The sequence below is a fragment of the Gossypium arboreum genome, chromosome 4 (assembly GCF_025698485.1).
Source record: "Gossypium arboreum isolate Shixiya-1 chromosome 4, ASM2569848v2, whole genome shotgun sequence".
NCBI lineage: Eukaryota > Viridiplantae > Streptophyta > Magnoliopsida > Malvales > Malvaceae > Gossypium > Gossypium arboreum.
In genome coordinates, this window is record NC_069073.1 from 53,000,258 (window position 1) to 53,009,847 (window position 9,590).

The following is a 9,590-nucleotide window of genomic DNA, read 5'->3' on the forward strand; positions in this document are numbered from 1 at the left end:
ATTTATAAGGTTACATCATGGTAATTACATATGTGTTTAGTATGGTTCGATTGAGTTATGTTAAACAAGTATGTCTATAGAAGGTAAGATTATAAACATGAATGCATGTGAAGATATATCATATTAGATGTTAGTGTTGGCTTGATTATAATGCTTGAATTGGTTGGTATATGTTTTCAAGTATTAGTGTAGGTTGTTGGCAAATTATGGGTGAGAAATAAAGCTAAGAAATGGATTTATTTTGTCCACACGGGTAGACACACGGGCGTGTGTCTTGACTGTGTGTGACACATGGCCTAGCACATGGGCGTGTGGTTTGACAGTGTGTCCTCTGCATCTTAAAATTGAGAAACAGAATGCTCAGAATTGGGCACACGGGTAGAGACACTGGCGTGTGTCTCAGCCGTGTCTGATACATAGCCTAGAACACGGGCGTGTATCTTGGCCGTGTGAATCCTGCATCTAATTTTCAAAAATTAAATTAACCACACCGCCTAGTACACGGGCGTCTGGCTAGCCGTGTAACTTGAGTCAGAGAGTTACACGGGTATGAACATGGGCTGGGACATGACCGTGTGCCTCCTATCGAATGCCTACATGACCTGAGACATGGGTATGTCACTTGGCCGTGTGGGCCACACGACCTACTCACACAGGCGTGTGACCCTTGTATATAAGAAATTTTTTGAAATTTTGCGAAAAATTCTATGAGATTCCAATTTAGTCCATACCTGTTTCTAATACTTAAATTTGCCCCCGGGGGTCTATTCAAGGGACAATATGATTAGTTTTGGATATGAACAGTAAATGATATGAATTATCTGTTATTGTTCCGTAAACTCTGATAATACTCTATAACCCTGTTTCGGCGAAGAATACGAGTTTGGGGTGTTATATTTATTGATATTAGAGCTATAGTTTAGTCGATTCTCGGACTGACGTAGAAATTACGAATTTAGCTATACATGCCATTATATAATGTCATCCAACCAAACTAGAGATGAATTTGAGGAAGTTGAGAGCACTACTCAAGCTTCCGTTCAACGAGTGGTATCTAGTAGTAGTAGAAGGCTTGTATTTGAGGGTCGAGATGAGGAGGCAAAAGAAGCCTTCTTTCAAATGATGAATGAGTGTTTCACTGAATACTTGAGAAAAAATCCTATTGTACAACAACCTTCCCCACCTGCTCTTCAACCAATTCCTGAGACGCCACAGGGTGCTAAACCTGTTAGAATAAGTAAGCCTTCTGTAGATAAAATCCAAAAATATGGGGTAGAAAAATTTAGGGCTACTGCCGAAGATGATCCTGAAAGGGCTGAGTTTTGGTTGGAAAATACCATCAGGGTTTTAGATGAGTTAGCATGTCACCAGCCAAATGCTTGAAATATGTAGTATCTTTACAGAAAGACACATCTTATCAGTGGTGGAATACTGTAACTTCTGTTGTACCGAAAGAAAATGGTACATGTGAATTCTTCCAAACAGAATTTAGAAAGAAGTACATTAGTCAGAGATTTCTGGATCAGAAAAAGAAAGAATTTTTAGAGCTCAAATAGATAAGCATGACAGTATCTGAATATGAATGAGAATTCGTTAAATTGAGCAAGTATGCCACAGAATGGGTTCCGACTGAGGCTGATATGTGTAAACGTTTTGAAGAGGGCTTAAATAAAGATATCAAGATGTTGATTGGAATTCTTGAATTATGAAAATTTGTACTACTGGCTGATCGGGCACACAAAGCTGAGGAATTAAGCAAAGAGAAGAGACAATCAGATAAAGAAGCCCAGATTTCTGGTAAAAGATTTATGGGCAAGTCACAATAATTTAGTGTTTAAAAACTGACTTTTGTTAAGCTAACAAAGTGAATGGAAGCTGGGCACCAGGTAGGAAGCCGTAACAGAGGAGGTGAGCCATGAAGGCTGCTTAAATACCAAGCTCTTCGGTTGGATCCCATCCTAGATATGCCTACAACCATTGCCACACTTGGTTATATCGAGTTGAAATTTACTTAAGTTGATATCTTTGATAAATTAGATAATCGTGGCGTTGTGTTATTTTGAAATCAAGTATCATTTTGAAAACACGTCCTAAGTCTAGCCCATTTATTATCAACCATATTAAAGTTATTAAAAATTAAATAATCCCAGAAAAGAAGAAAATAAAGTTAAAATGGCCTTATTACAACCCAAAAATAAATAATAAATAAGGTAAACCTAAGAAAACCAATCACTTACTCAAAAGCCCAAAAACGATCACTGTGGGCACACTGAATCCCCTCCGGCTCCAAGTCAAATCAAGGCCCACCTGCAAGGTTAAGGAAAGGGGGTGAGTTTGGAAACTCAATGTGCAACAAGCCCCTTCTAGAGCCCAAAACAATATCAACCTGCTGGGCCTAAGCCCAAATCCAATCTCAACATATACTGGGCCGAAGCCTTTTCATTTACCATATTGTATAACACTGGGTGGAAGCCTTTTCATGTTTCATATTACTGGGCCGAAGCCTTTACTGTAAACGGTATGGCCCATAGGCCCATTTTATTATCACATGTAATGCCAATGAAAGAATGCAAGCCCATTTGGGGAGACTACTCGACCCACCATCTGCTACTCTCCACCCGTACCAACCAAGCTCTCCGTGTGGGGAATAACTCAACCCACCCAGCCAAAACTCTCCACTGGCAGCATAGCTGCTTTAGCATATAACTGGAGGCCTAGCCTCTTTTAATAACTGGGGCAAAAGCCCTTTTCGGTAAATTGGGGCATAAGCCCTTTTCGGTAAACTGGGGCATAAGCCCTTTTGCACTTCCTCCATCCATATAAAAACCCAACCCAATGCATTTATGAATACATCATGTGCATATCATACATACCATGTGCATATCATGTCAATCATGTATATCAAAATCCCATGTATCAAATTTATAATTAAACCCTGGGGATATAATGGTCATTTTTACCTAGGGTAAAATAGTCATTTTCATATTATAAAGGTAATTTCATAATTTTACCAAATATTAGGGTTTTCCATGTTCATTAACAGTTACTAACAATTCATGTGTTTAAACAGCGATTCTGGCCCATTTTTAGCGAAACGAGTTATTGGGCCTAAAACCTCCAATGGGCCGTACATAGCCGATTTAGTCATCTAGGCCCATTTAGCCTATATTTCATAATGGTATTACCAGTCTTAACGCGTAATTTAACAGGATTTTATTCCCAACCAAACTTACCCAAATGGGCTCGTAAGCCTATTGGGCCCGATTTTAGCCCCTCGAGGCCCAACTTACCGTGATGCAAAAATCGTGCTCTTACCTTTTCCAACGTTCCCGATCATCAACTTAGAGAATATAACTAACCAATGAGCGTTCGCTTGCTCACAAGTCCTCGAAATGCCAGAATTTTGGCATTTCGGCTTTTTGGCATTTATCGATTTAAGCTACGAAAGAAGGTTCGTTACACACCTGATTTGCGATATTCCTCGACGAGATCTCATACACGATTTCTCCTATAATCAACCGCTTATGGACCAGCTCACAATAATTAAACCAAAACGAGAACCATCTATTATCAACACTTACACATTCGGCCACCATCCATAATGGCCTTAGAATCCATACCTTTGCCGAAGATGGTGACTAGATTTAGTCACTCCGATGATTCGATCGAATCCAAGTCGACACTCTGCCTTGCTGCTCATCCACTATACAAACCATAAAAAGATCAAAAGAAGAACCCAATAAGGCCTATACCCACATTCGGCCACCTCCCTAAACTATAGGAGTTTCGGCTTTTGTCAATAGTTACTATTAAAATCGCTTTAGAGTACGAACACTTACCATAGTCTCTCTTCTTGAATCTGTTTAAGCCTAGAAGATAAGCGAACTGACCACCAAAGAGTGAAAAGAAAAAGAGGGTTGCTGGTCAACAAAGAATCGGCACCACCTAGCTTCACAGATTTCGACTTTTACGGTATTTCGGCAGAAGTGGAGGTAGGGGAAAGAAACAGTAGATGAATGGAGGGAAGTACTGGGCTTGTTTGGAAGAAGGAAAAGGAAGAAAAGATGAAAGGAAGGGTGGTAGATTCAGCTAGGGATGAAGAAAGAAGAAAAAAAAAAGACTAATCCTATGGTTACAAAGAAGAAAATGGCACAACAAGTACCCAAGTGCCGAAAATCCCTAACTAAAACCCCTTTGCCGAAATCCCCTCTCTAATCCCCTCTAATTGGCTAACTCTATCCCCCTCTCAAATCCCTAAAATCTCTCCTCTTATCCCTCCTTAATCCATGCATTTGACTGTTTCAAACTCTCTCCCACAGAGTTTCATTCAATTACAACTTCTGCATGCTCAAAGCATAAAAATTAGTATCATATTTGCCATCACAGGGAATCGATCCCAGGTCTCCCCCAACCACTTACATGCCACCTTTATAGCTCCCAAGTGGCATCACTTAGCCACTTTGCTAGAGGCTCTTTTGTGATACATTTTACCCACAAATTTTAGTAAGACCACCTATCCAAGGCCCCTAACTTCTTAAGTCCAAAATTCAAAAATTTCTACCGGGTTTTGGCCAACATATGGGCCTTCCATAAGCCCATTTACATACTCAAATTATGAATTTCCCAACCAAATACCAAATTTTAAAAACTTTACCAAAATACCGAGAATTGTAAAAAAAAAAACCTGAAAATCAGGATGTTACAACTCTACCCTCCTTAAAGAAATTTCGGCCTCGAAATTTACCTGATCCAAACAGTTGAGGGTATTGTTGACACATTGCTTCCTCGTTTTCCCAAGTAGCTTCTTCCTTGCCATGGTTTCTCCAAATTACCTTCACTAGTGGAACTGACTTCCTTCTCAGCACCTTGACGTCACGATCAAGTACTTGTACAGGTTCTTCTTCAAAGGTCAAATCTGACCGTACTTCGATTTCTACAATTAGCACGATATGAGTTGGGTCAGAACGATATCGCCTTAGCATGGACACATGAAAAACGTCGTGAATATGATCCAACTCTGGAGGTAACTCTAGCTGATAAGCCATCGACCCTATCCGCTTAATAATTCAATAAGGCCCAATATATCGTGGACTTAACTTGCCCTTCTTACCATATCTCAATATCTTCTTCCAAGGCGAAACTTTCAAAAAGACCATGTCCCCAACCGCATATTCAATATCCTTACGCTTCAGATCGGCATAAGACTTTTGTCGATCCGCTGCCTCCTTTAACCGATTCCTGATCACCTTAATCTTGTCTTCAGTATCTGCTACCAACTCTGGCCCAAGTACTTGCCTTTCCCCCAACTCTGCCCAACAAGTAGGCGAACGACACCTTCGCCCATATAGTGCCTCATAAGGGGCCATCTGAATACTTGCTTGGTAACTGTTGTTATACGCGAACTCCACCAATGGAAAATAGTCCTCCCAACTGCCTCTAAATTCAATAACACAGCCTCTCAATATGTCTTCTAGAATCTGAATGACCCTCTCTGACTGCCCATCCGACTGAGGGTGAAAAGCTGTACTAAAATCCAATCGCGTTCCCAACGCCTCATGCAACTTCTGCCAAAACCGAGATGTAAACCTTGGGTATCAGTCAGAAATTATCGATACTGGCACCCCATGCAACCGTACTATCTCTGCCACATACAACTTGGCCAGCTTCTGGAGTGAGTAATCGGTTTGGACAGGTATGAAATGGGCAGATTTTGTGAGCCTATCCACAATTACCCAAACTGAATCCTTCTTGGAAGGTGTCAATGGCAACCCACTTACAAAATCCATAGTTACCCTTTCCCACTTCCAAAGTGGTATCTTTACCATTGTAACAATCTCAAGGCGCTTGATGTTCGGCCTTCACTTGTTGACACGTCAAACATCTCCCCACAAATTCGGTCACTTCTCGCTTAAGCCCAGGCCACCAATATAGCTCTCGCAAGTCTCGATACAACTGACTCACTCCTGGATGCATAGCACAAAGTCCATTATGTGCCTCTTTCAAAACCATCAATCTCAAGTCAGAGTCCTTTGGCATACAGATTCTTCCTCAAAAACAAAGAACTCCATCATTATTTAACCCAAAGTCGGGATTCTCCCCCTTTTCAACTTGCTGAAACCGAGAAACCAATAACTCATCCTCCAACTGTTGCTTCTTAATCTGCTCCACCCAAGTCGGTTTCACTTGTAACTCTGCCATTAAGCTTCCATCGTCATACAAACGTAAACGAGCAAACATTGCCTTCAACTCTGCTACCGCCCTTCGACTTAATGCATCAGCCACAAATTTGCCTTACCTGGATGGTACTCAATCGAACAATCATAGTCCTTTAACAACTCTATCCTCCTTTGTTGTCTAAGATTCAGCTCCTTCTGAGTTAGCAAATACTTAAGACTCTTGTGATCCGTATAGATAATGCATCTCTCCCCATACAAGTAATGCCTCTATATCTTAAGCGCAAAAATCACCGTTGCCAACTTCAGGTCATGTGTAGGATAGTTTACTTCGTGAGGCTTAAGCTGTCGTGAAGCATAAGTGACCACTTTACCCTCTTGCATCAACATGCAGCCTAAACCTACATGTGACGCCTCGCTGTACACAGTGAAATCCTTACCAAACTCTGGTTGAATCAACACTGGCGCTTCTGTCAAAACCTTCTTTAGTTTCTCAAAAGCCTCTTGTTGTTTATTCGTCCAAACAAAAGGTACTCCCTTCCTTATAAGTTTCTTTAACGGTGCTGCCAACACAGAAAATCCTTCCACAAATCTCTGGTAATAACCTGCCAACCCCAAAAAACTTTGGATTTCTGTTACTGACCTCGGTGGCTTCCATTCCAGAATTACCTCAATCTTTCGAGGGTCCACCTTGATCCCCTCAGCAGACACAACATGCCCCAAGAAAGTGACTTCCTTTAGCTAAAACTCGCACTTCCTAAACTTCGCATAAAGTTTCTTTTCCCTTAGCACTTGTAGCACAACACGAAGATGCTCATCATGCTTCTCTTCTATTTTCGAATACACCAAGATATCATCGATAAATACGACCACAAATCGATCCAAGTACAGCTGAAACACTCGATTCATTAAATCATGAATGCTGCCGGTGCATTAGTCAAACCAAAAGGCATCACCAGAAACTCGTAATGACCATATCGAGTCCTGAATGCTGTCTTGTAAATATCCACTTCTTTGACTCTCAATTGATGATATCCTGACCGAAGGTCAATCTTTAAAAATACCGAGGCTCCTCTTAGTTGGTCTAACAGATCATCGATTCTTGGTAACGGATACTTTTTCTTGATCGTTAGTTTATTCAACTGCCGATAGTCAATACACATTCGCATGGTCCCATCTTTCTTCTTTATGAACAACACTGGTGCGCCCCACGGGGAAACACTTGGTCTTATAAACCCTCTATCCAACAGTTCCTGAATCTGAGCTTTCAATTCTACCAACTCCTTTGGTGCCATCCTATAAGGCGCAATGGACACAGGAGCTGTTCCAGGTAACAAGTCGATTCCGAACTCGACTTCTCTATTTGGAGGTAATCTAGGAAGTTCCTCTGGGAATACATCTTGAAATTCCCTAATGGTCCTAACAAACTCCACCGTTATCTCCTCAGGTTCAGTTTAACTTACAAATGCCAAGTACGCCTCACAACCTTTCCGAATCAACTTCTCAGCCCTTAAAGCCGAAACAACATTGGACAAATAATTCCTTCGTTCTCCTATGGCCATTATCTCCTCTTCTTTAGCAATTTTTAGTACCATTCTCTTTGCAGCACAGTCCAACGTCGCCTTATGCTTAGTTAGCCAGTCCATTCCTAAGATAAGATCAAAATCCCCAAATGGAAGCTCCATCAAATCTCCTTCAAAAATCTTATCTTGTCTCTCCAAAGGCACCGCCCTAAAAAGTTTATCTACCTTAACCGAGTGTCCTAAAGGGCTTATCATCGATACCCCACTCACAGTCTCCTCAAGAAGCACACCCAATGCCCCAGATACATCACAAGCAACATAAGAGTGAGTGGGACCCACATCAATCAAAGCAGTGCAAGGTGTACTATGAACAAAGAACGTACCAGTTATAACATTAGGAGCGTCACCCTCCTCACGACGTTGTGCAGCATAAACCAACGCTGACTGCCGAGCTTCAGAATGTCCAACACCCCTGCCAGGTGCCCCACGTCCTCGTCCATTACCATTGCCACCTCTACCTTGCCCATGACCTCTCTGTGGTGGTGCTTCTCCTCGCTGTGGTTGGACATCCCTTTGTTCCACAGCTAGTTCCTGAGCTATTCTTTGAGGACATTCTCTGAACTTATGCTCCTTGGACCCACATCGAAAACATGCTCCAGTTCATTTCCAGCACTCCCCCATATGCACCCTACCACAGTCCCTGCAAGCCTGCGGTCTAAAAGTATTCACTGGAGCTGCTCGAATCGGTTCCTCCATTCTAGCTCTTTTAACATTCCTATTCATAGCACTCGAGGGTCTAAAATCCCTCTTAAATCTGGGTCGATCCTTCTCATGATTCTGCTGCTCAGTCCGTTTTACCTCCTCGGCTACTTAGCCTTCTCCACCAATGCAGCAAAATCACGCTCCCTCTGTGGAGCTATCAATATCCTAAGCTCATCGCGGAGACCATCCTCAAATCGAACACTGTGTTCATATTCAGTCGCGACTATCCCACTGGAGTATCGACTCAGCCTCAAGAATTCTGCCTTATACTCTGCAACAGTCTTATTACCCTGAGTCAGATTCAAGAATTTCTTTCAACGGGCATCCACATAACTAGCTCCAACATACCTCCCCTTAAAAGCAGTTTTGAACAATTCCCAGGTTACTCGTTCAATCGGGGTACTCTCCCTCACGGTGATCCACCATCGATATGCTTCGTCTCGTAGCAACGACACAACCCCCTTCAGCTTTTACTCCACAGAGCAATCTAAATCATCCATAATCTGCTTTGTTGCCTCTAGCCAATATTCAGCCACATTTGGGGCTACTCCAGATACGCCCCTAAAAACTTCTGCTCAGCCAGGAGTCGCTCCAAGATGGATCCCCTATTTACTGTCCCAGTGCTAGCTCCAGCCACTCTTTCTAAAACCCTTAACATGGCTTGGGACAAAGAATCATCCCCCGCAGCCCGATCATAAGACCCAGTCTCAGTTGCCTATGGCACGGATGCCTCCTCAGCTGGCCTATGCCCCGAGGACGAAGATTCAGCTTGCACCCTTCCGCGACCACGTCCGCGGCCTCGTCCACGAGCTCCTCTTGTACTCATATAGACTTATCTGATTACGAATTTTATGACATTAGTTTAATGTTCAATTGTTTATTACAAGGTGTCTTATGGAAATATAGTAGTTCAAGGATTATTTTCGCAACGTCGCAGCCTAGCTACAGTTCTCACTCCTACCATTTTATAGTTCTACCCTATCTAAAGTATCATAGTAGGGTCTCAGTTCTATTTATAGCATCATATTAATTTCACATAATGTAAAGAAAGTATACTGATAGACTTGGTGCCGGAGATTCAGTGCGCCACTTCTTTCTCCAAACCAAAAACCACAAACCATGTATTTAATCA